Genomic DNA, 26,924 nt, shown 5'->3' on the forward strand with positions numbered 1-26,924 from the left:
CGGCCTACCTGAGCATTGTTTCTGACCATGTCCATCCCTTTATGACCACCATGTACCCATGGCTACTTCCGCAGGATAATGCACCATGTCACAAAGCTTGAATAATTTCAAATTGGTTTCTTGAACATGACAATGAGTTCACTGTACTAAAATAGCCCCACAGTCACCAGATCTCAACCCAATAGAGCATCTTTGGGATGTAGTGGCCCTGGGTGTGCATCCCACAAATCTCCATCAACTGCAAGATGCTATCCTATCAATATGGGCCAACATTTCTAAAGAATGCTTTCAGCACCTTGTTGAATCAGTGCCACGTAGATTTAAGGCAGTTCCGAAGGCGAAAGGGGGTCAAACGCAGTATTAGTATGGTGTTCCTAATAATCCTTGGCTTTAGGTGAGTATATATATATATATATATATATATATATATATATATATATATATATATATATATATATATACACATAAACACACACACACACAATAATATGAGGGTATATACATAGATATATAATATTTATGTAATATGTGACCCTTGACCACAAAAATAAGTAGTAAATAAGTAGTAAAAATATTTTTTTACTAATATTGTAAAACATTATTACAGTTTAAAATAAAAATATGTATATTATTAAATATACAATAAAATGTAATTTATTCCTGTGATGCAAAGCTGAACTTTTTGCAGTCAAATGAACCTTCAGAAATCATTCTGATATTCTGTATTGCGTTGGTGCTTATTTATATTACATTTACTTTATTATACATTTTGAAAACAGCTGTGCAGCTTAATATTTTCAAGAAATTTTTAGGATTCCTTTATGAATATGTTCAAAAGAACATGTATTTGAGAGCATTTATTTTAAATAGAAACATCCTGTAACAATGTGGCACAGGAACTACAGTATGATTGTCAACACTTGTTATGAAAGTTAAGTGATAAGATTCACAAATGTACAAATGTAGTGACTTCATGATTCATTGATTCTGGCAGGAATCCCCCGCAACTCCCAGAAAGAAATGACATGCTTTCAGTCCCAGAGCATTGTGTCATGCTTGGTTTTCTCCTCTGAGCTCTGCTGTACTTCCGTCACTTGGCTCTTTTTGTTCATCTATGTTCGTGAAGCGCACAGCAGGTCGGTTCAGGTGATCTGTACTAAGAACAAGAACAGATCTAGCTGTTGAGTGGTTGATGGATCCTGTTACACTGTTGATGGCTCTCACAGGACAAGGATCTATTCCATACCTCCCAGCACCCTGCCCACAATGGCAGATCAAACGTCATTTTGTGTCATTACACCAACACACACACCCGCACTCTAGTGGCCCACAGCACACCTGCTACAGTGATTACGTTTGTACAGGGTAAAAATATTGTTCTACTCATCATTTTCAGAGGGTTTTTGTACATTTCTTTGCTCACTTGACACATCTACCTTTGTGTATGACTAAGTGACCCTTAGTCATACTGAGAATAACAAAAATGAAGTGGCTGGGAAGTTCTACAAATCATGTGAAGCCTAGATGTTTATTGTTGCTTCAGCTTGTGCTTCAAAAAAATTGCAATTTTTTTTTTTTTTTTGTGGGTGTTGAAAGGAATCTTTAATGCTCACCAAGGTTACATTTATTTTTAATAAAAAAAAAAAAAAATACAGAAAAGGTAATAATATTGTGTACGACAAAAAAGAAAAAGAAAAAAATCTCTTCTGCCCTATCATTCTCTCTCTTTCCCCTTACACACACACACGGGGGCGGAGCCTCTTTCCACATCCAATTCGAACATCCTATAACAGTTTCGCAACACAAAAATGAATAAAGTGCTATGTTAACATTAAGCACATTGTTTTCTAAAACACAACAACATTTTGTAAATGCTACAATATATATAATATTGTATTTTACAGGTTTTTTTAATTGCTTTGGCGTTCCCAAGCAATAGGTAAATTTTCAAAACTCTTATTACTAATGTCACAACAGATCATCAAAAGTGCACTTTTTCAAACATTTCAGCATATTTTTAATTGTGTTAGTACAATACACGCAATCACAATATAAACTTTTCACTACACAAAATAAGTGTTTCATCTATATAAATGTTTCATTCACAGTAACTGCCTTTCATAAAGCTTTTAATATCAAACTTTTCACTTGCATGACTTCTCATTCGGTTTAATACATTGGTCTATTATTTAATCTAACTCATCTTTTGGTGCACTTATAGCTAGAGATTCAATAGATATAGTTTCTATTGAACGTGGTTACAAATTAGGCATAACCAAATCCAATTAATTATTTTTACACTAGTGATTTATCTAAGATGGTAACCATTATTGTGTGTGTGTGTGTGTGTGTGTGTGTGTGTGTGTGCTCTTGTTTTTGTGACATATCAGGACACAACTCTGTATAATGACATGGTTATGAAACAGGTATTACAAGGAGAGGGTGACTTATGAGGACATAATCCATGTCCCCATTTTTCAAAACGCTTATAAATCATACAGAATGAGTTTTTTTTTATAAAGTAAAAATGCACAAACTTTCCCATGAGGGTTAGGGTTAGGTGTAGGGTTGGTGTAGGGCCATAGAATATACAGTTTGTACAGTATAAAAACCATTACGCCTTTTCACAAAAACAGATGTGTGTGTGTGTGTGTGTACCTACTTACTGTAACCATATTTTGGGGACAAATGAATACCCAAAAGTAAGCAAAACTTGACAAAATCACCTAAAACCTCCCTTTGAGAACATCTTCATTTGTAAAACCATGTGTTTTGCTATTTGTGAACATATAGCAAAACATAAGGGAGAAGAACTGATCAGAGATTGATCAGAGATGTATCAGAAGGGAGACAGATGGCATCAAATACAGCATTTTACATTACATTATGCCATTTGATACTGTACAGTATAAACATTACCATGACTTCACATTACTATAACTCACCCTTCATTTGAAAAGTTCAGCTAGAGTATAGATTCAGTCATATGGCACAGTGAGGACATTTCCTGCATTGATAATAAACTTCTAGCACATCTAAAAAATTTAGTAATGAATTGTAAGATACTCTACTCATTAAAAAAAATCAGAGGTAATGAATTATGCACATTAAAATCCATTGTGACAACAATTATATTTGTTTGGCAATTGCAGTTTAAATCCAGCATGTCGTTGTAATATTCATGCTACTATGGTGCTTTGTTTGCGTGATGTTTCATTTAAATTCTTAAAATTATTCTGTCAATATACATTTCTTTCCTTCTTTAAATGTGTTGTATTCAAAGATCTATAAAGACAGAATGAAAAGATACTGTCAGACATGCTTTTGGGGGGAAGATAAAAGTTTGATGAGGTCTGTTTTTTAATGCGTTGTGCAACAGGCCTCCTGAAGAGAGAGAATGAACATAAGAACATGAGCAGCAACAGTTTTCTTTTTAATTATCTTCAGTGAAGCAGTCTCTGGAGGACTCCACTTAGACTTTGTTTTGCAGTTCTCTCTGTGTTTCCTCTGAGGAGTTGCATCGCTTATTAGTTATTTAGAGTAACTGCCTGAGTCAGTGTCCAGTGTTCTGCATATTTACCTAAGCGCTCATGATCTTCCTCACATCAGCTCATTTATTTCCAATGAAACAACCTGTGCTATTATCTTGTTTCAGATAATGAAATAACAGAAATTATATGAAGACATGCCCAAAATGCATAGCTTTATTAAAGATTCTACTTTCCCTTATGAACTTATATTTTCCATAAAGCATTAACCTAACACAATGGTTGATCCTGCACTCTTATTTATCAAATAACATACAAAAGAATGCATTATATAATTTTTTAAAGGGATAGTGCACCCAATTTGTTTTTCTACATTGTGTTGTGCAGTGAAAAGAAAGTCCAACAGGATTATACAACATGAGTAAATTATAACAAAACAATTTGGGGGTAAACTATCCTTTTAAATATTTGTACCAGACATTACATTGTAATACCTATTTATAATTACACACATTAAATTTGGTGATTGCTGTTTTTTGATTAAGTACTCTTTGAAGAAATACTTTAAGAGCATACATTTTATATATTTATTTACAGACTTTGATTTTTCTACATTTTGTTTTGTTTTTTTACAAACAAATGTCTTTACCATCAATTTAGATCAAGATACCTCAGAATTTGATATTGAATTGTAAGATATTGTACTCCTGAAATAATTCTGTGAAATCTTTTCCCCCACATTATATCCATTTTGACAGTTATTTTTGTTTGTCAATGGAGATTGATTTTTAAAGTCTACATGTCGTTTTGTATATACTTAAAAAATGAGCATACCTTTTTATTTACAGGCTTAAATTTTTCAATATTAGTTAATATGAACTAGTGGTTAACAACTTCTTATTAATTCTAATTACTTGTATTAGCTAAGATTAACGAAGGTTAATGCATTACTTTAAATCATTAAATGGATTAACAACATTTGATTTAAAAATAAAAAAGTTAGTAAATGTGGAAATGAATATTAAAGGTATACTCTACCGCAAAATGAAAATTTTCTCATTAATCACTTACCCCCATGATATTCCATATCATACTTTTTTCTCCACTACATTTATATCAAGGTCCTCAAGTAAAAAGTCGTTAAATGCAGCAGTTTTTCCAGTGTGTACATTTTCATATATATATATATACTGCTTATAGTTTATGTTAACTAATGCACTGATTAATTTTAACAAATGAGAGCTTATTTTAAAGTGTTACCGACATGTAGGATATACAGTACTGTCATCTCCTTTACATCCTCGGCAGTAAAAGAGCATTTCTGTGTGGGACTTTGGTAGAGACAGTTCAAAGTTTACAATTACAGATATTTAATTCAATGACAGAGACAGATGAAAAGAGCAGACAAACAGTGGGCTTCTGCGTGCTGCACAGACGCATGCTGGCCGTAGACGTGGTTCAGTCAGTTCAGTGTCGACTGAAAGCTGCTCGGTGACAAAACCCATCTCAGCTGCGTGTTTGGAGAGAAGAGAGTGCTGCCATGGCAACGCTGAAAGACATGGGTGTTTCCTCTGGAGTGGCACAGCTCACAGTTTGAGAGCAATGCTGAGTGACTACCACCATCCGTGTGTGTGTGTGTGTGTGTGTGTGTGTGTGAGGCAGCTTTAGCCTACATTATAGGGACCAAATGTCCTGAGAACAATAACAAACCTGATGTTACCTACAGGGAAACAGCCAGTGGAGGAACTTTGCTTAATAAACATACAAAGTACAGAAAATGTAAAAGGTGAAAATGTATGAGGGATAGATTTTGATAATGTAGACAAGTCAATGAAATGTATGCTATGCATTTAAACCTGTTTTATGTGCTCTATTAGTGAGTGTAAAGTCACAAGGACACATGGCTTTCTTTACAGATTGGTTGCTCTGATTTATCAGTGGGTGATTTGTGTTTTATAGATGAATACGTGTCTAATGCTGGTTCTGGATGTGTGTGTGTGTGTGTGTGTGTGTTGTGTTGCAGAGGAAGTCGATATCTGTGCCACCTTCAGTATTGAGTTATCTTGAACAGGGCAGTGCAGAAGATTATGGCTATAATTTATATAACATGAGAAGGTAGCTTCATCTCAGAAATGGATTTCTTAAGACGCTTACCGTACACATCCGTCTAAATACGAGACTCTGAGTCAAGCTTGTTTTAAAAAGATCTGTGAGATTTATGAAATTAAAAGTGCGCAAATAAACCACAGCAGTTTCATACAGAGTCACATACACCTGCTTGAGAAATGAGCATATTATACAGACATTAGGGAAATCTCTCACAGTTTTTCTCTCATTTAATTGCAGTCGTTTGCTGTCAACGCCATTTGCATAATCGTCTCATTCCATACAAGCAGAGCGTAAAAACTGACCTCGTGAGGAAGAAGAGGTAGCGGTGTTGATTTAAACATGGAGAGAATTTGACATGTGACAAGGAATGAGATCAGTGTGTCAGTTTCACACTGCTCAAAAGGTGCCTGGCAAAAGCTGTCAAACAACATCAGAGCTGTGAGCTCCAGTTCCCTCCACCAGCTTTGAATTTCTGGAGCCTCAGCCCCTTGTGCACATTGTGCCTGTGGTATATTTTCAGAGTTTGACTTGGGGGGTTTTCATAGGCCACTGATGTTTTGCATGGGTTTGGGAATGATCTGAAACCTGGGAGGGAGAAATCAACATTATTAGCTTGGCTCCTGAATATTAATTAAGTGATAAATTGATTTGCCTAAAATGCAAATACTTTAAGTGGGAATAGGCTATATGAGGATTACCATGCATTAATTGTGTTTTCATTCATTCTGCTGATACAGCTGATTAAGCGTAAAGCCTTTATTTATTTTTTTGCTTTGTGGCCGAGCAACGCTTTTTAAATATATGATTATTGCTCAAAAACTGTGAGTCCCTGTCTCTGTATAAATGTGCTTATGTTAATCAAGAGAATATTATGTAAAAAAATATATGAATTTTATTTCTAATATGTTGATCATCATATCTTTTAACTAATATGTAACATGCAAAAGTTTATTGTAACCAGTGTTATTTTAGTATAATTTATAGCATTTATCATGGTTCTAAATTACCTTTTTTATATTTTCAGTTTAATTTTAATTTTGTTTTAAGGTTTAGTAATTGTATGCGTTCGTCATTTTTGGTTTCTATCTTATTAAATATTTCAATTTAGCTTTAATTTTTTTCAGTTTTAGTAAATTTAGTGCCTCAGCTTTAACTTATTTTCTTTTATTTGCAAAAGCTAAATTTCTACTGTTTACATTTTTTAAGTTTAAGTTCATATCCAGTAAAATAGTTAATCAATTTTCTTTTAGACATTAATTCATTTATTTTATTTCATTGTTTGTCAGCGTAATGTAAGTGTAAGATGCCACGTTTACTGTGTGCAACATTCTTCAGTGTTTCAATTACCAAGCACTTATTAAATCACAATATGGAGACTACTGAAATGTACATTATTTAGTATTGAATCATCCATTTCATTTTCTCAGATAAATGTACTTAAGTATGCGTTCGCATCTGATTATCTTGTTATTTGGCTGTGGTAAATATGGCATGCTGTATTTGTCAGAATATGTATCGTGTATTTAAGGGTAATTAGCTGATATGAATTATGAGACTGAATAAATAGCAGACACAACACATCAGCATCTTCATTAGACCATTTTAGCACTAACTCAACACACTTCAACAGGTCCTGTCGTGAATCATTTTTACGGTATAGCCTGGTCACACTGAATATTGATTTACCAGCATCATTACATTATAATACTGCTGTATACTAAACCATTCAGAAAATAAATTTCCCATCTTACACTAGGTGATTACATATCTTTCTGTACACAGCTATATTTGTAAACACAATGAAAATGAAAAATAGTCTCAGCTTTATGAATCAATCTCAATAGGCCTGGTGACTATCCAGGTCACCCCCTATCAAGGTGGATTCACCATGTACACAGTTAACCCTGGTCTTTACTCCAGCAGAGAGAGAAGATTATGCCGCTAGGCTGCCAGGAACTCAGGGGAGAGCGGCCCTGGTTTTGTTTAAGCCTTCTAGGCCTGCAGGTAGACCTTCTAGAACTCCCTCAGAGATGTTAAACTGATCTCATATGCCTGCCTGAGCTTCATTCAGGTCATGTGATCAGAGCCCAACCTCAAAGGTCTGGTTTAAAAAAATATCCTTGTTGCATGGCGTTCTGGATTCAGGATTTGACCAGGGGTGAAATTGTTCTTTTTTTTAACCCTTGTGAAATTTGAATTTGTGACCAGCGGTATCTCAGTCCAGCCCTTGAAGGATTAAATCAAATATATTCGTTATGCTCTTTCTATTAAATACACATTTATTCGCTCTTTTGACATTCACTGCACATTCGCAGGGTTGACAGGTTCTTGCCTTTTCATATTTCTGTTTGTTGCCATCTCGTCAGCCTTTCATCTCGCCGGGTTCCGCCTCCCTCCCAGCTTAAATGATTAAACCGTGCGTTTGTTTTTGTTTACGTGTTTTTATCTGAGAAGCTTTTCCTGTTCCACCACACACATCGAACAACTACTTTCCCTGAAACCTTTTACACACACCGTTTCTTGTTGTACGCTGCTTAGACTCACTTGAGCAAGAGAGGGATTCCTTGGGGATCCTTGGAGATTTGGGCAAATCTGTTTTTTTTTGTTTTTGTTTTTTCACTTTTTTTCATTATTATCGGTTGAAGTACAATTACAGTGGCGGCTGAGTGCTCTCATCACCATGAATCCCTGGCAATTAATATACATATTCATTGCACATACTGGCAACTTTCTAAAAGTGAGATTAATGCACTGCTGGTAAGTCGCATTGCCTTATCTCGTTTCAGCACATTTCACTAAGAGTTTATAGCTGAGTGGAGACAGAGCAGTGTATCAAACAGACTAGACCTCTGACCACTGTAAGCATCAACGTGTGCATGAAGAAGCTACCAGAGTTTGTAATACAGTTAGAATGTAGAAAATGTTCAGTGCTCCTCGGAATGAGATTAGATTTTTTGAATGAATACACCTGATAAACTAATAATGGATCTCCAATTGAGCTTGTGATTTCCATTAGTTTCTCTGAATTGTTTAAGCTAAACAGATACAAAATATTCAGCTCTTCTTGAATAAAATCCTTGCTAATAAACTTATAATTATATTCCGATTATGGCTGATAACTGATAAATGACTGAAATGGCTGATTTCTGAAGGAAAGTGACTGTGAAGACTGGAGTAATGGCTGATAAAAATTCAGCACAGGAATACATTTTAAATTGTAATAGTATTTCAAAATATTGCTATTTTACTGTAGTTTTGATCAAATAAATTCAGATTTTCAAATATTGTCCCAAACCCAAACTTTTGAACTGTAGTGCAAATTAAAAAATAAAAATAAAATATTTTTGTTAAATGCTTTATAAGTGAATTTAGACATTATAGTATTATATGTATTCTACAGAATAATGGATATACATTTCAACATTTCATTTGCACCGTGGAGCTATTGTTGTATCTGAAATCTGTATAATTCTAAATAAATAAATATGTTTTCTTTTGATGTATTGATTGTTAGGATAGGACAGTACTACTTTAACTTTTAAAAAATATGGACGCTGAGGGTGCAAAAAAATCTCAATATTGAGAAAGTCACCTTTAAAGTTGTCCAAATTAAGTTTTAGCAACGCATATTACTAATTAAAAATTAGGTTTTTATATATTTATGATAGGATATTTACTAAATATATTAATGGAACGTATGTTTTACTTAATATCCTAATGATTATTGGCATAAAAGCAAAATTGATACTTTTGAGCCATACAATGTATTGTTGGCTATTGCTACAAATATACCTGTGCTAATTATGACTGGTTTTGTGGTCCAGGCTCACATATTTGAAAACCAAGAGTGTGTTTTGTTCTATAGAATTTTCTTTAAAATCAATACTACTTGGCTTAATAATATGCATATGTTATATGTGTACACAAGTTTACTTATTGAAGCAACAATATATGTATTTCATTGTGTTTCCACAGGTCTCTCTCTGGCCGTATCGTGGGTGGTGTGTGGTGGTTCTTTACTCTGATCATCATCTCCTCATACACAGCCAACCTAGCTGCTTTTCTCACAGTAGAGAGGATGGTGTCACCCATCGAGAGTGCAGAGGATCTGGCCAAACAGACTGAGATTGCTTACGGGACTCTAGATGCCGGCTCCACCAAAGAGTTCTTCAGGGTAAAAGAAGACATGAAGTGTTAACATTAAAAAAAAGCATATTTGTAAATGTATAATATTTCACTCTCTTTCCTCATTTAGAGGTCAAAGATTGCAGTCTTTGAGAAGATGTGGTCTTATATGAAGTCTGCCGACCCCTCAGTGTTTGTGAAAACCACAGATGAAGGAGTTATACGGGTGAGGAAATCCAAAGGGAAGTATGCCTACCTGCTGGAGTCCACCATGAACGAGTACATCGAGCAGCGCAAACCCTGTGACACTATGAAGGTCGGAGGAAACTTGGACTCCAAAGGCTACGGCATCGCCACCCCCAAAGGATCCCCTCTCAGGTAAAGCCAGCTGTCCACTCTATGCTAACTGTATGGATTTAACCATTGCCAAACTAACTTCTAAAGGTCATTCAGTTGTGGTAGAGGCTGGATACAGTACTAAAGGTGTTATGGGGTAATATCCATTTTCATACTGCATTTTGGTAAACTTGTAAGCCAGTTCTTTGTACTAGGTTATGAAGGACACAGCAGACTAATGCAATCTGGCATACTTTACTGAATCTGTACAGCATTACTCTATCACTGCAGTCCTGCCATCTAAATCAGCTCTTTAAAATGCCAAGTGTGCTTGAGTACACTGCATAGTCTATATGTGCTCTTCTCCATCATTTGATGAATTTATGCTGACACGATTGCAGGCAAATGTTGCTGAGTGTTGCAAACAAGACACATTCTATAATAAGCTTAATTCTCATGGAAAAACAATGCATTTGTGCTGAGAATGACTCGTTGGGTAGCGCCAAATTTAACACCTGGATTACAGGTGGTTTATTGATAAGATGCAGGCTTTTGGCAAAGTGATGTGGCTGTTCAGTGAACTTGCCTTCTTTCTCGTTTTTGAAGGATTTTTTATTGGCTATACGTGAAATCATTAAATAAGCCATCCTTTGAACCAAGGGCAAGGGTGGAAGTACTGTACTAAGCAGCCTCTGCTATAACAGAACATACTTGTGTGTGGAGCTGTTCAAAATCCCTCCTGTACCTCATGTTGCTTGAAGGGGTTTTCAGCACACTCCACCAGAAGTGCTAGCATAAGAAACAGGAAAATGATGCGCCCTCTTCAGAAGCTCTTTAGGAAACACGTGTGTTCGGCGTCTTTTCATTAAACTGTAGTTCCGCTCAACAGAGCCAATTGAGACGGCGACAAGCTCTTTGAAGCTTTAGGTTCACTGAATGCTAATTTCACTTTCTCTCCTCCTTCATTATGAATTGCAAAAGCTTTCTTCTCACAGACTGACTTGCGCATGAGAGAAATTGGGCAATCAGTTGTTATTCTTATGCAAGCCACTTCTGAAGATGAATGTCGACATTAACACGTTTCTTTTATATTCTCTGCAATATAAGGTGAACGGTTGTTATTTTAGTTGTTTGCCACCATCATTAACGTCACATTTATTGTGCTTGAACATACACATCTGACTAATACGCCATGGCCCACATGATCTTACATTCATTGCAGTGCAAAAAGCCTCACAAGGGCAATTTGGAGTTGTTGAAATAACCTCAATAACTCCATCTCTCTCTAATAAGATAAGCTCCTTGGGGAAACGACCTCATAGCAATTGTACAGTCATTTTTTGGGTCACCTTATAGCGAAGCGAACAGGGGGAGAGTGTGGATGGAGTGGGAGAGAGACATCGGATACAAGATGTAAATGAATGACTTCCATCTTGCCACCTAGGGCAGGACTCAAATTAAATTCAATACTAGCTAGCTATTACTGTGACAGCAAGAGTGAAAGAGGCTTGGAAATGAATTCATGAATGTGTTTCTCTCGCTGGTGAGTTACCAGCTGTGCAGTGTATATCTAATTTTGAGAGAGAGCGACTCCCATACTGACACGTGTTTACATGTACCGGTATATGCTATATGGGCATCTGCTGTGTGACTTCATCACGTGGAAGCAAAGGGGAGAATTTGATCTCTCTGTCAAAATTGGTAGACACTGAGATTCTTATGTGTACATCTAGACTGAGTAATGATTTGCTGGACTAACCATGTGCTGCAGTTGTCAAAATGTACCATAATGCTCCCACTTTTTTCACAAAAAATTTTTACACTGTCAATTAACTATTATTTACAGATATCTGGCACAGATTAAATATTGTTAGGTGTAAAAACACTTTTTTGAAAAATACATTGATTTCTACATTATTTCATTGAGATTTTAAGATTTTGAGATGAAGATATCTAAAAAAAAAATTCTGACAAAAAATGTTCAACTTTTTAAAATGTAGTTAAATTGATGATAAAACAATTAAAAAAATAAAATGAAAAATAATTTTTAAATGCAACATTTAAATTACATTTTAAAGCATCTTCTTGGTCAATGTAAAATCTCGGGTAACAGGACAAAAAAAATGGATGTGAGATCTGTGCATGAGCCATTACAATGTTAATGTAGCTTTAATAACACTGATCAGAGCCTTTAATAGAGATCTTTTTACTCCTCACTATCTGATGTGTTACGGTCTGCTAGCCTCATAATGCTTTAATACACAAATTCTTAACTAAGATGAAATTAATTAATCTTTTGAACTTGCTTTACTTTTTACTTCACTTTGGGCCCTATTATACACCTGGTGCAATGCGGCACAAGTGTTTTTGCTACTTTCAGCCTGACGCAGTTCTCATTTTCCCATCCTGCGCAGCGTTGTTTAAATAGCAAATGCATTTGCGCCCATTTGTGCGCTCATGATTGTGCTGGTCTAAAAAAGATGTGTGTTCAGGTGCACTGTTGGCGTGTTGCTATTTTGAGAAACTGAAAATAGACTGCACCATAGACCTGATCTAAACTCTAAAGGTCAATGGCACAATATTTTTTTTTTTATTTAAAGAGCATGTTAATAGAAAATGCACCTCTGGGTGGGTCCACAACGCACGTTCACTTTGCTTATTACACACAGGGACGCACAGCAGCACATACACATGCCTAATATTAACAAATTAAGGATTACAGTGTAAAACAATATTTTTGTGTAGGCTACATAAATATTAAAATGTCATACATGTAATAATGGATAGTCTTTGCATGTATCAGAATTAGAATAGGGACAACCCTTTTAAACTACGCACTGGGAGTGCCTACCATTTTTCCCGTCATTATACTAGCGGATTCGGAAATGCCCTGAATGCACCTGCACCATGCACTTCAGCTGTTCTCAATTCCAGTCCTCGCAACCCTCTGCTCTGCACATTTTTTATGTCTCTCTTTGTTAACACACCTGATTCAGATAATCAGCCCATTAGAAGTGAGCTCCGTGCATGAACTGTGTTGCGACTGACATGGTCCCTACACAGTGTTCATTGCTCCCTACTCCCTGAGCTGGGGAAATCTGTTGAAGTTTACTTCACTTCGGAACATTCAGTCATGGATTTGTGCTGCGCAATGTCTTCACACACAGTGAAGTGTGATATCATATACCTCTGTAAATAAATACAATTTAAAATCTCGCACACTTCAATGCACTTTGAATGGAACATATACGTTCCTGTGATGTACACCTCGCAGGGCACTTAACGTTCGAAAAGACCAAATGTCTGAAGTGATAAGAGAAACATACAAAATGTGCAGAGCTGGGTGTGTAAGGACTGGGATTGAGAACCGCTGGTTTAGATCGTTAAAATAGGGCCATTTGTGTTTTATGGGTTAATTAACTGACTGAAGAAATAATCAGTTGTTTTGGTGCATTTCGACAGCTGTTCCACATTTTCCCTGTCTTATCTCCAACTGATACCTTAAATTGGTTTGTTTTGCAGTCAAGATGCGACAGCCCTAAAGACTGATGTGTGTGGCCTTTTATCTCTATCCATCTGTGCCCATTCTCTGAGTTTAGTCTATAAAATCATCTCACCCAAAGCACTGCCACCTCCTGAAGCAAATGCTCATCAAACTGAATGTAGCTGTTTGTTCCTCATTCCTGAGACACTCTCTGACTTCTTTCTGTCTGGTACTTCTGGGATTAGAAAGAATTCCTGGGTTTTATCAAGCCAGACAATCACTTTCCTACACATACAGAGCTGCACACGACATTTGCTCGCGGCGCAGATTGGCCAGTCGGTTACATGGGTCGTGAGGAGATGTACGTTTGTGAACTGTATGGGGTGTTCAAGACCTGAGGATGAAAAGAGATGAAGAGATAGACACATATACACATATCAGTCACGTAGGGAACAGGGAATAAAAAAATGTTTAAATCATCTGCTGTCATGTTGGTCAAGTAATGGTATTGCTTCTTTAAAGCTTAGACAACCTTAGTATAATGTTCATGCTGCTCCTTTCAAAACTATGTAAATGGTGACCAAGCTCCAAAAATGACAAAAAAAAAACTGAATCCATGAGACGTGCATCTAATTAATTATTCATGCAAGAATGTTGTGCTAGTTTACTCCAACGATGGTGATGTGAACTTGACATACTTATGAAAATCCAGCATTTAGTTGATCCTGATAAACTTGTTGTCACAATTTTAAACACAGCTGCTTCCTTCTAGTTTTGAGAGCTGTAGTTCAAACCATTTGCACAAATGAGATTTTATGACAAAGCACAACTTCTGAAGGCTTGGAATATAGTATGGACTACTGTTTGTATTTCGACAGTCCTTGGTCACCATTTGCTTCCATTATGTCCGTGAACATTCTGCCCAACATATCCTTCTGTATTTGACGAATCACGAAAGTGTGAGTTTTTATCTCTTTAAGAATGAATCTAATGTCTCCAGGCTGTTGTTTTCAATTCACATTGTTACATTCCCCAAAAGCAAAGAGCCAAAAGTGGACACTAAACACTAAGGACATCTTTTTTCTCTCCTCTTATCTAAAGAAGTCTTGTTCCTGGCTTTATAAAACCTGTCTTTCACAAAGGCATTGGCACTAACAAAAGCATTGTTTTCCATTAACACACATGTTAACATACTTTATATACAGACTCAGAGCAAAACCACTGCGAATGCTATGTATTTAACATTCCAACCTACATAGAGCAGTGGCTGTTGTGTTCAAACCTGAGTCTGTTCTCCCATCACGCTGTCTCTGAAATGGTTTATCTGGGCTGACACTGACCAAAATATTATTTCGTTATCGTTTCAAGAAACCCAGTAAACCTGGCAGTGTTAAAACTGAATGAACAAGGCCTGTTGGACAAATTGAAAAACAAATGGTGGTACGACAAGGGAGAGTGTGGCAGCGGAGGAGGTGATTCCAAGGTCAGCCCCAATGTGACAAACCCAGCGGGTAAAACCACCACTACCATGGGGGGTAACCAGCAACTCACGCCGACCAAACACTCTAGACCTAAGCAATCAGGCCTAAACTGAGCTTACTACTAGCACATCTTGGCTGATTAATAAATACAAAGTACTTTTTTAACAAATTATGGCATATCATAGCAACGGGTCAATAATAGCTGACCACGTTCACGTTATTCCAAGCAGAGTGTTTGCGGTCTGCTGGTTACCCAAAGTGATATAATAATACACATCTTGCAGCAGGGAGCAAGGAAGCATCGCTAGATGGAGTATTAACCCATATCACTTTTACAATGAACTAACATGTTTCTGATATGTGTTCAGTCAATTAAAAAAAGAAAAAGAAACAGAACAGTTGAGTTGATATTGATGGGTATGTGTTTAATGTGTACTGAATAACATAAAATAACATAGATAATGTTATTTATGTTATTTTCCTGGTTGAAGAATCCCAGTTAACCTAGCGGTGTTGAAACTCAGTGAGCAAGCCGTCTTAGACAAACTGAAAAACAAATGGTGGTACGATAAGGGGGAGTGTGGAAGCAAGGACTCCGGAAGAAAGGTCAGTTCACATATTTGGTCCTGCTCTGTTCCCTTCAGTTTAGCCCTCTCAGTACCCTTCCAGAACGTTCAGTTAGGAATCTGGACATGGGCGGCTCTTACTCTCTCTCCAGGGTTGTATTCTTTAATTTGGGAAGCAAGAGGACACATATTGGTAGTAGAGACTGCATTTTTGCTTTATTCAAATTTTATTACATTTTGTGTGAAAACATGTTATGCTGATTTGGTGCTAAAGAAACAAAATATCAATTTTGAAAAAAGATATGCTGCTTCGTATTTATTTTATTTTTGTATATTATTTATTTTAAAAAGCTTTAACAACATTTTCCAACAATAAATCAAAATTTAAATATATAAAATATAATAAACATAATAATAATATCAGACAGACACATAGATAGACTCTGATACATTTGTGGTCTGTACATATATTATGACTATAAAAAAACAAGATTCTTTGAAGAATAGAAAGTTTTAAAAAAAAGTCTGTTCAAAAAAGAAATCTTTTGTACCATTATAAAAGTCACTTTTATGATAAATTGAATGCATCATTGCTGTAAAAATGTATCAGTTGAAGAGGTAATATATTAGTATACTGTTCAGAACATTTCCAACCATTATTTTGTACCGTCATAAATTACAGACTTTAGGTGTATGTTTATAATAGATTTAGACATTTTGGCAGCATGGTTAAATATGGTTGTTGTTGTTTTTTGTTTTGTTTGGTTTATTTCCATTTACCATTTGCATACATATATATATATATATATATATATATATATATATATATATATATATATATATATATATATATATATATATATATACACACACACACACACCTCAAATCTGAAACATTTTATATTATTATTTCAAGTGTAAATAATAGTATGTCTAGCTGTAGGAGCTGTGAAGAGAAAGGCCATTATTATAGACAAGATGACTCACTGTATAATACACTCACTTTGTTTAAAATAGCCTGGTGGTCTGAATGGAGCTCTGGAGAGAGACTGGTCATGTTGCTCTGATCATCTGTAAGAGTCAAGCCTCCCTTGTGGTCCTCAGCCTCTGTGTTCTCCCTCCTGTGTGCCCTTGGAGTGTGCATGTATTTGGATGCAAACCCAGTGGACAGCTGTCTGTGCTGTCATAGGCCCCGGCCGATACACACCCCCACGCACCAAACCCACCCGCATGGCACACACAGTCTTACATGCCTTTCTTAGAGAACCAGTTCAACACCAAAACTATTATTATATCACCTTTGATTAATTAACCTAATATTAATGACCTGGGCTGCATGGGCGCCAACCACTAATATCGTCATTTGCAGCTATGATATTGTATGTGATCGTTTTGTAGATTGTACAGTAAATTAGTGAAGATTCTAATCAGCAGGTTGAATGAGTGAAAAATTTGTTGAAGATGAACACAGACTGGCTGTGTTAGTGCATGAGTGCATGTTCGTAATTGTAAATTAAATGTAACAAATTAAAATTTCATGTTCCTAATTTTAAATTACATTTTACGGTATAAATTTCAAATGACAATTTGTGCAATAATTTACCTAAAGTAATTACCAGTGATTTTTATGTTATTATATTAACATTTATATAATTGTATGTACAAGTTTATATTATAATAGCATTTGGTATTAATGTTGAATGATATAATAAGTATTTAATACTAGTATTTATTATGACAGTTATATTAGTTGCATAAGTTAACATTATTAGATCTTTCATAATTAATATTTCTTTATAAATAACATATAAGCAAAAATGCAAGTTCAGGAGTCAAAAAAAAAAAAAAAGAATGTGTTAGCAAAACAGAAAATAAACATTTATATTCATCAATATTCATGATATTTTATACTCAGAGGAGCAGGAACATTTTAAGTAAATGATTATAGCACTACATTTGGTGCCACGGTGTTTTTTGCACTTTATTCAAGATAGTTATCTTTTTAGCATTTTAGCTTTTTTATGTTTAGACGTTTGGATGAATGCTTAAATGTGTATATGTAATGTATAGGCATGCTTCTATTGTCTTTGTCCCTGTGAATTTGTTCGTTTTATCCAGTAATTCTCATCTAAGACTTTTTTCCTTCTCCTGTAGGACAAGACCAGTGCTCTTAGCCTCAGCAATGTGGCTGGGGTTTTCTACATTTTGATCGGCGGTCTGGGTCTGGCCATGCTGGTGGCCCTGGTGGAGTTCTGCTACAAGTCCAGAACAGAGTCCCACAGAATGAAGGTGTCCGCGCGGGCCGCTCAGGCCTTTCACTGCACCGCCTTAGACAGCAGCTACACTGAGCTGCAGAGTTACGGCCTGTACGGTGCCGACACTGTTAAGATATAAAGCACTCTGGGGTAGGAACCTTGAGTACTGCGGAGAACTAGGCCACATCCTGCCCACGTAGCAGCCTGACCTGCCCCCCATCTAACAATCGCCAGATTCAAAGCTTCTGCTGCCCACTTTCAATATCATCCGTTTCTCCACACCTCTTCTTTTTCTGTCTCTTACACTTCTATTTTAATAGTAGGGCTGTCAAAAATGTAAATTAATACAGCATTAATTATAAAATAATGTAAATATTTTAATATGATTATTTAATAATGCTAATAATGCTAAAATGTCCCAAAATGTAATATATAATAAAATTTAATAGACAATATTTGTTTTAATATTCATTGGTAATTAAATTAATATATTACACTTTTTTTTTTTTTTTTATTGATTGTTAGTGTATGCAAACATGCAGACTACATCTTGACAGCCCTATTCAATACTCCTAATTTAATCTCTCATTATTTCTTTCTCTCCCTTTATTTCCCGTTGTCCGCTAGCCGCTCTGTCCATAGACTAGAGCTTTGTTTATACACATCGTGTCTCTGTTCATTCATGAAACAGAGCAAGTGTTCCCCGGAGACACTGCAGGTCTCTGTTTTCCACCATGACTCCAGAAATAGTCCGTCTAGACTCATGATTATGCATCAGTCAGCTCGTGTGCTCCTTTATACAATAAGACCCATGTCAGATTACCTAACGTACTTTTGCTAATGCATAGTTGATTAAAAGTATCTATCATAAACAAGCAATCTCCAGGCCCACGGAAGCCTGTTTCCACAGTGGAATAAATAATAATAATAATAATTTAAGAAAGGTAATTGTGACTTTTTAACAGAAAATTCTGTCTTTTTTCTCAGAATTCTGAATTTACATCTTACATCTATTTTTTATCCTATGGCAAAAACAAGCTTCCCTTACAGGCCAGAGTGACAAATCAAAGAAACCCCATTGCAATATAATCCGTTGCACGCATAGATACTTCAGTGTGATTTTTGTAACAAGTATCTTTATGACAGGCATTTACCCAAAGTAGGATTTGTAACAAGTTTAGCTGGGTATTACACACTTGTGTAATATTATAATAGCAAAGATTAATATAGATTTGCTTTGTTAATTCAATTGACAGGAGTCACATTTCACAGCTGTCCATTTTTCATATCAGGCAAGCAAGAATCTGAGTCATTATGGGCAAACTAATTAGTCTGCATCAGGCGTATAACTTCATCCCCCAACGCGCTGAAGTGTAGGGCAATGAAATCATTCCTAGATTGGAAAAAAATGTGATTTAAAGGGACACATCATTAGCCTTGGTTTCAGGCCCACTAGCTGCGACTACAATAGCGGATTGCTCTTCACAACTGCAGCAATAAAACGATGACATTTCTCACTTCCACTACTCTGTAGCAAATTAAGCTCGTGTTACATGCCTATCAAGACTGTTTATTGTCTACCCACGTCAGAGATGCTTTACAGTGTCAGCTTTGGTTTAGAGGGCCTAAATACAGTGGTCCTGGGGGGCACAATGCAACCGCATTAGCCAAGCAATTAAAACTTGACAACACAACAGCATGAGCCCACAACACATATTTAATGCAAATACGGTCCGTCAAACGACATGCTACATGCTACCCTAAACCTAACCGATTTTAACAAAATTAAATGTAAACAATGCATTTGTTGAAGGAATGCCATTTTAGCTTGTTTCTACACTGAATAAAAATGGTACAGGATATACATTGAAACAACGTGACGTAATTGCTATTACATTTTGGAAATATTTACAAAGAAACTGAAAATTTTAAGTAGAAAGGCCAAAATAGAATATTCTTGTTTTATGCTGAATTGTATGTATAGGTACGTTTTTGGAGTTTTGTACAAATGTAGGTAGGAAGGCATGTGGAATTGGTAGGTTGGTAAAGCTAATGTTGTTATTTAATAGCAATATGGCTAATATTGGATTGTTTTCCAAAATGCATCACTATCAGAAAAGTTTCATTAGTGTTTCATCTGTTTGTTTTGCTAAAGGCATTGTGTTGTGCCCCCCGAGCCACCATGCTGATCAAATAAGATCAGGAAACCCAAAAGATAGAAATCTGTTGGCATAGGCCTGCAGATTAGTTCTCTTCACAAATGTTGTCTAACTAATTATCCAATCATCACATGGCAAAACATTTTATGTGCATACTCCATTAGGCAGATGCTTAAATCATCTTTTACTGTCTCCTACTAAAATTGAGCAACAGTCCTGCACGTATTTTTGTATTACTGTCTAACGCTTTTGTGTCTCCATCCCAGCAATCCATCAATGACGCCATGCGCTGCTCCACGCTGACCAGGATGAGCGGGAATGGTAGCGGCGGGGAGAATGGGCGGATTGTCACACATGACTTCCCCAAAGCTGTGCAGACGCTGCCGTGCATGAGCCACGCGGCCAGCATGGGCCTGGGAGCCTCTGGCATGTGACCATCTTGACGGAGCGTCACGCGTCACATGTAACGCACGGACCTCCCGTTCACCTGCCGTCTGCCCCTATGTCTGTCTGCCCGCCCGCAACAGACGCACCGTACTGCCAAAATGCACTCGAAGACTCTTCTCAGTGAATAGCCACCAATAAAACTCTTTTCTAAAGAAAAAAAAAAACATAAAAAAAAGTGCTGCAATAACAAGCCTGTGGGACTCTTTGGGAAAAATAGTGTTCGTTTATGTCATGAATTCAGAAAACAAAAAAGAGAAGTCTTGTGTCCGATGCGACACTCGCGCTGTGCCAATATTATAAACCTGTTTACTTCTGTCTGAGTGTGCAATATTTTAGTTCATATCAGTGTTCGCAATGTTGTCTTTAACTTGACTTTCTTTACAAAGATTAGCTCACAGAGATGTTTTTTTTTTTTTTTTGCACAAATATGTTCGATGAAATGAAAAAAGCTAGTTCATTTTCCTTATACTTACTAGAAAAGAGTTTAGAGTAAGCTAACGAGCAAGATCTTACGCATTTACAGTATATGGATCCAATGCCCCGTAAACAACATTGCTTATTTCTCTCGGCCACTCTGTGTATTGAACAAACATATCAGCTCATTTAACGACCTGTCCATAGTGTAAATACTCCAATGTGAATCTGAAACCGAGTGAGGGAGAAATTTGATTTGTTGTCGATCGGTAGAGCATAGCGGAACTGAACTGAACTGATTATCCTGCTCTGTGATTTCCCACCTCATGGACCTTGCATAGCTGCTACGCCTTGTTTTAGGCGCCATACCTCATCAGAGACCTGGGAGCGAGCGGCCACCTGTTTTGATTGCCACTTCATTTGGAGCTCTCATAGGACAGAGTCAAATTTGACCTCAGTTATGGGCAAATGTGCTTTAATGAGCTAGTGTGTCCCCAACGCAAACTATCAGTTCTCATTGACGTGAAACCATTGAGAATACTTTAAGAAAAGTTCATTCAAATGGTGTTCTTTTAACACAAAGGATACTTTGAAAAAGGAATATCCAGAGATTTCCACCAAATCTAAACGCCCATCATTCAGTTTCTACACATCCCTTGCCACATTTGGCTAATTTGATCATTCTGAAAGAGTGTGGCACTCTCGGCTTACTGCATTTAAAATCTATTCAGCAGATTTCCCGCTACAATCCATGTAGAAATTGTCAAACTGTCTATGTGGGCCTACATGGAACACGCCTTAAAGAGATAGTTCACCCAAAAATGAAAATTCTGTCATTTACTCACCCACACACATTGTTCCAAATGGCACCCATATCACATTTTATGTGTGCACAAAACAATATATTTTCCATATTTTATATGTCAATTATATGCATTGTTTGGACCCCACTGACAAAAACATTGCTGCAGGTCGTACAGGTTTGGAACAACGTTAGGGTGAAAAAATAACAGATTTTTAATGATTGAGTAAACCATAAATTGTTTTCTTTTAAGAGAACTAACAAAGAAAAAAGTGAGGACATCTACTGGATCCAAATACTGGTGAAACATAGGCTGTTCTGTGCGGTATACACACTGTGCGACAAGTCTCCTGAAGAGATGGTGTTTGTGGAGATATCATTGATCGGCTACTGGAGCCAAGCTGACCTTTCTGAGCTCTTGGCTTCTTCACTGCAGGCTTTCAGAACATGGCTTCCAGCTCAACATAAACAGCTCTACCTATTCAGCCTTCCCCTGCACACTGCCATTGTACTGCAAAACATGACAAACTGTGTGGCCATCGAAACTCGCTTCTATTTTTCTGCGTTTTTCTTTCCATTTTCTTGATGTGTTTTATTAGGCACAGAACACTGCAGTCCTTTATGGCCTCATGTGAGAGCAGTATTTTATAAGCAGTAAAAGATTTGTAAAGTTCAAGTGAGACATTTAACATTTATACCGCTGTGAGATTTTGAAGAGTTGATTGAACTAGTGTTTTACACATTGCTGACGTAACGTTACTCGGATATTCTCACTGATAAGGATGTTGATTTTGATTAGTTAAGAGAGAAATGGAGTCTTTGTGTTTTCTGCTTTAAATGTTGATTTTTTTGGGGTATTTCAATCCAGAAATGATACTCGCCTATTTCTTGATTCCTCAATCTTGAACATTTTATTTGGTATATTTTCTGTTTGTTTTATTTTATTGTTTTATTTGATCATTTTTTATCATAAAAGAGAGATGTGGTTGAATCAAATTTACTGGAAAATACATTCAATCAATAATAAATAAAACTTTTCTAACCACAGTCACCAAGAGCTGGGTCACTGCTTTTCAACCATGGGAAATTTTTCATATTTTAGTCATTCTTTTTTTTTTTTTTTTTTTTTTTTTATTAAATTGAAGAACAATTTTTATTGCTATCAATACTATTTTCATATGAATAATAATGGCTAACAGTACAGTGATTATTCATTCATTACTTTCTATTCATTACTTGATAAGTGGCCATCTCTGACAGATTGGTGTTTAATGTATTTCCAGCTGTAGATCTCTGGAGCTTGACTCACTGTAGAGTGTTTTAATTACCTACAGGTGCATCCCACACATAATCACTGGCGTTTAACCAGTCGGCACATGTTGCCTCAAACCCATTTCTTTTTGGAATTATTAATTCTTTAATCTTTGTCAATTTGAGCTCCCCTGCAGAAACAACGGGAGGAGTTAATTGGGACGCCCAATGGCTCTAATTACGGAGATGTTAACAAAACGTTAACAAAATGTAGAACCAAGAAACAGGTGTTTATTCCCTGTTTTTTTTCCCCCATTTGGTCTGATGCCATACATTGCATTTCAAGTCTCATCACGGCATGCATGGAAATCTAAACCATTTGAATTACAAGCAGATGATAAATCTAGCATGAAGTAAAACTGCACATCTGTAACCAATATTATTCATATCTCTGTGCTGAAACTTTAAATGTCTCTTTCAGTTCCTTGAGTAAACATCCTCGACCTCACATGGAGATGCAGTGTGTAATAACAGAAAGTTGTTGTTTTCTTTCTTTCAGATTTGTGCTCCAGAGACTCCTTTGTGACATTCTGTCAAGATGATTTGTAAGATGTAGTGTAATTCCACACAAGATAGGCAACCCTCTGTTGTGACTGAATTTTTCTTTTTGCATATCAGGTTTATAATCAGTTCTGTTCTGTTTCCAAGTAGGGCAGTTTAGTCTGAAAGCTTGCATACTGTGTAAAGTGTCAGATGCGGCATTTTCAGCATAGTCCTGTTATCCCAATCTGTTATCCGCCGTGACACCGGAGAAAATGGATCATTTGTTCATGAGAAGCTGTAGTCAAGCAATGAAATCTGGGTTTGTCTTATTTCCCCAGAGATGGGTGACACAAGTTAACCTCCTTAACTACCATGATCTTCCAGAACATCATTATTTTCTTAAGTGAAGGTTTTGCTCTGGACCACAGAATTTTTATAGGGTATTAAGTGTTCATGTTACTGGCAGGTGTTTTGCTGTTGTTTGCATCACATCGCCAAAAAAGTTAAGAAAAGATATGAAACGAATCCATGAATTCATGATTTCACAATATGAAACGATATTGAAAACAGTTCAATTAAGTTAATATTCAAGTCACATTTGCACATTTAATTCGGAAATATAACACATTGCATCACAAATAAATTTTTGTTACAGAAAGTTGAGTGATTCATACTAATCTGATCACTGATCCTTATACAAAGATTACAGATCTGATATTATCTCTATTATAGATCAGGGCCCGGTTCCCCAAAACATTCTTATCGCTAAGTAGTTCTTACCCTATTCCTTAACCTCTCTCTTAACCTTATGGCACGATTCCCGACACGTTCGTACGCTAAGTATATCTTCTGTAAGTCACACTTTCGTAAGGTTGGTCTGGATCATTCGTAAGCTCTCTCTTAGCGTTGTTTGAGCTCAAGATGCTACTGTACAGCAGTCTTTAGAAATCAGCGCAGCGCAGTACAAATCAACTATGGTATGTTGACAATTATGTTGTGGCTCAACAATGATTTTATGTTATGGACATTTTAAGACTCATAATAAATTATGTTCGCAATAGATACAGGCCTATTTATGAAGTTGACTTTATGTGGTATCAGAACTAATATGTTGGCAATTAACCTAGGCGGAATTTTGCTTTAAGCCCTGAAGGTTTTTTTTTGTTGTTGTTGTTTTGGTTTTTTTTTTTTTTAACAGAGAGATTCATCAAGGTCGTGGGAGAGGGCTAGGGCCTAATCAAGACCTCGGTGTGGAGGTGCGTCCACACTGTCACCAACGCCCTTCTGCGCCATGCCGGGGATTACATCCTGGTGGATGGCACATTCATCCCTATCATCAAACCATCAGTTATTGATCAGGCGTAGGCTTCTCATCCCGAAAGGGATACGCAGCCATAAACGTGCAGGTTACAGTGGACCATAGGGGTGTGATCTCTGACCTGGAGGCAAGGTCCAGCAAAACTTCCAAGTTCCTCTGACAAGAGGCTTGGTGCCCTTTTTTACGTTGCTTCCCCAGCATATTTTGTATCTAACTCTCTCTCTCTCTGTTCATTGTAGATAGGTTGCTTTTTATTGAATACATAAACCAATTGCAATCAATACCGCATTAAACAGAAGAAACTGCAGCTGCTTGCCAATCAATTCTGATTGTAAAGTACCTTACCATTAATATAAAAGTGTATTATATAATTTTTATAAGTCGTCAAACCCATGTCAAGAAGCGGCTTAAGGAGGGTGGATGATTAGCGAGGGATACCCAGTTCGTCTAACCATCACAACATATCGTGTGAACATATTTCTGACCATTTGATAATTTAATTTATAGTCTATATTCTACTGATAACTTAAACTATGTTAAAATAAATGTTACTGTAATACTTTGAGGAATTTTTCATTTGCACAGAACGTGTTGTCTTTCTTAACACTGTATTGCACCTTCGCGTGAAGTGGAAAATTGATTCCTGAGCAATCGATGACAACTAATTCAGCACCTTTACTTGGGACAGCGCTCTTGTAACGTCGGACGTAAGAGGCAGCGTGTTAAGAAGCTTCCTAAGGGACACTTCGGGGAACACAATTAGAAACATAAACAACTTTGGTAAGATATATCTTTCAAGGTCTTCTTAGTGCGCTAAGAGTGAGTGTTATCGGGGAACCGGGCCCAGATCAACTAATGACTCAATGACCACTAAAAAGACAGTCACTTGTCAGTCACCACCTAATGATGAAAAATCTATTCAAATAAACATTACCAATACATAGATCTGATTTGAGGACCAGAACTCACTGTTGTAAAAATATTCTTTATCCGAGCCCCTGCATACTGCAGTAACTCATATGACATCCTCAGCATTTGGTTTAAAAGAAAAGCTCATTTCTAAGGCAGTCTAAAAGAGCAGTGTGCTTCCTCATAGCCTGAGCTGTTTGATTGCTCACACTGTGACTATGGCATTGTAATGTGTGTGATTGTGTGGGCCTGAACAGCATACATAATGAAGACACAGTGTGGGTGCGTGAGACGGCATGAGAGGATCCATGACACCTGCCACTGTGCCTCAATCCCACGCTCTTTCATTGCTCTTCTCTTATACACTCCTCCTTGTGAATTGTATTATTTCCCATCAATCTATCTCTCTTACATTTGGCTGCACAATCGTGTCGTAGCCCACTCAGTCACAGCTGCTTTCATCTCAGCAGAGGGTCTCATACCGTCCGGCATCACGTCCAGATTCTCAATAAAATACAGACACAAACATTCGTAGAAATATTTCCCACAGTGAGGTGATGTGAAATGTACAAGCTAAGGATATCTTAAGTGACATGCGGTCCTCTGCCTAAGCTTCTCGGCTTTGAGATTGAAATAAATCATGAATCGTTAAGGGGGCAGAATATTTGAGCCGAGTCTGATCTGACACTACTATATCATTATCGAGAGGCAGAATAGCTCGGGGCAACATAGTACAAGGTACACAGTGGATGGAAGAATGTACTTTGAAGAAGCAGACATACATGAAACATGATGGAAAGTCATCTTCCTTTAGATCATACTCTATGCTCTTTTCCAATTTCAGTCTTCTGAAATTAATAGCCTAATGTGACTTTGTGTGAGGAAATACACTGAAATGTAATTCACTAACAATGTTCCTCACAGTGAGCTGGTAACCACTGTGACTGGATTGCTGAGTCAGTGAGTTGAATTTGAAATCTGGATCTGTTTGTTTTTGTTTGTTTGTTTGTTTGATTCCATGAATGGACCGAAGAACACTTATGTGAACAGGATACAATTCATTACAAATATGACTTTTAATGATTAACAAGTGTAATTTTATTCACAAAAGGACATTACTACAAGAGTTAGGGCAGATGTTAAGATTTTCTGTGTATAACAAAATTATTTAATTTGTTTCTCATATATATCTATTGTATATGGAAGCCAATTTCTGCCACATAAGGGGGAAAAAAAT

The 26,924-nt window shown here is 36.6% G+C and overlaps 1 pseudogene; it reads left to right on the plus strand.

The window, feature by feature from the left end:
- Positions 1-22,481, plus strand: part of LOC113113907 (glutamate receptor 1-like) — a 69,293-nt pseudogene extending 46,812 nt beyond the window's left edge.
- Positions 22,482-26,924: the final 4,443 nt, after the last annotated feature.

This window comes from Carassius auratus, chromosome 14 (assembly GCF_003368295.1).
Source record: "Carassius auratus strain Wakin chromosome 14, ASM336829v1, whole genome shotgun sequence".
Lineage (NCBI taxonomy): Eukaryota > Metazoa > Chordata > Actinopteri > Cypriniformes > Cyprinidae > Carassius > Carassius auratus.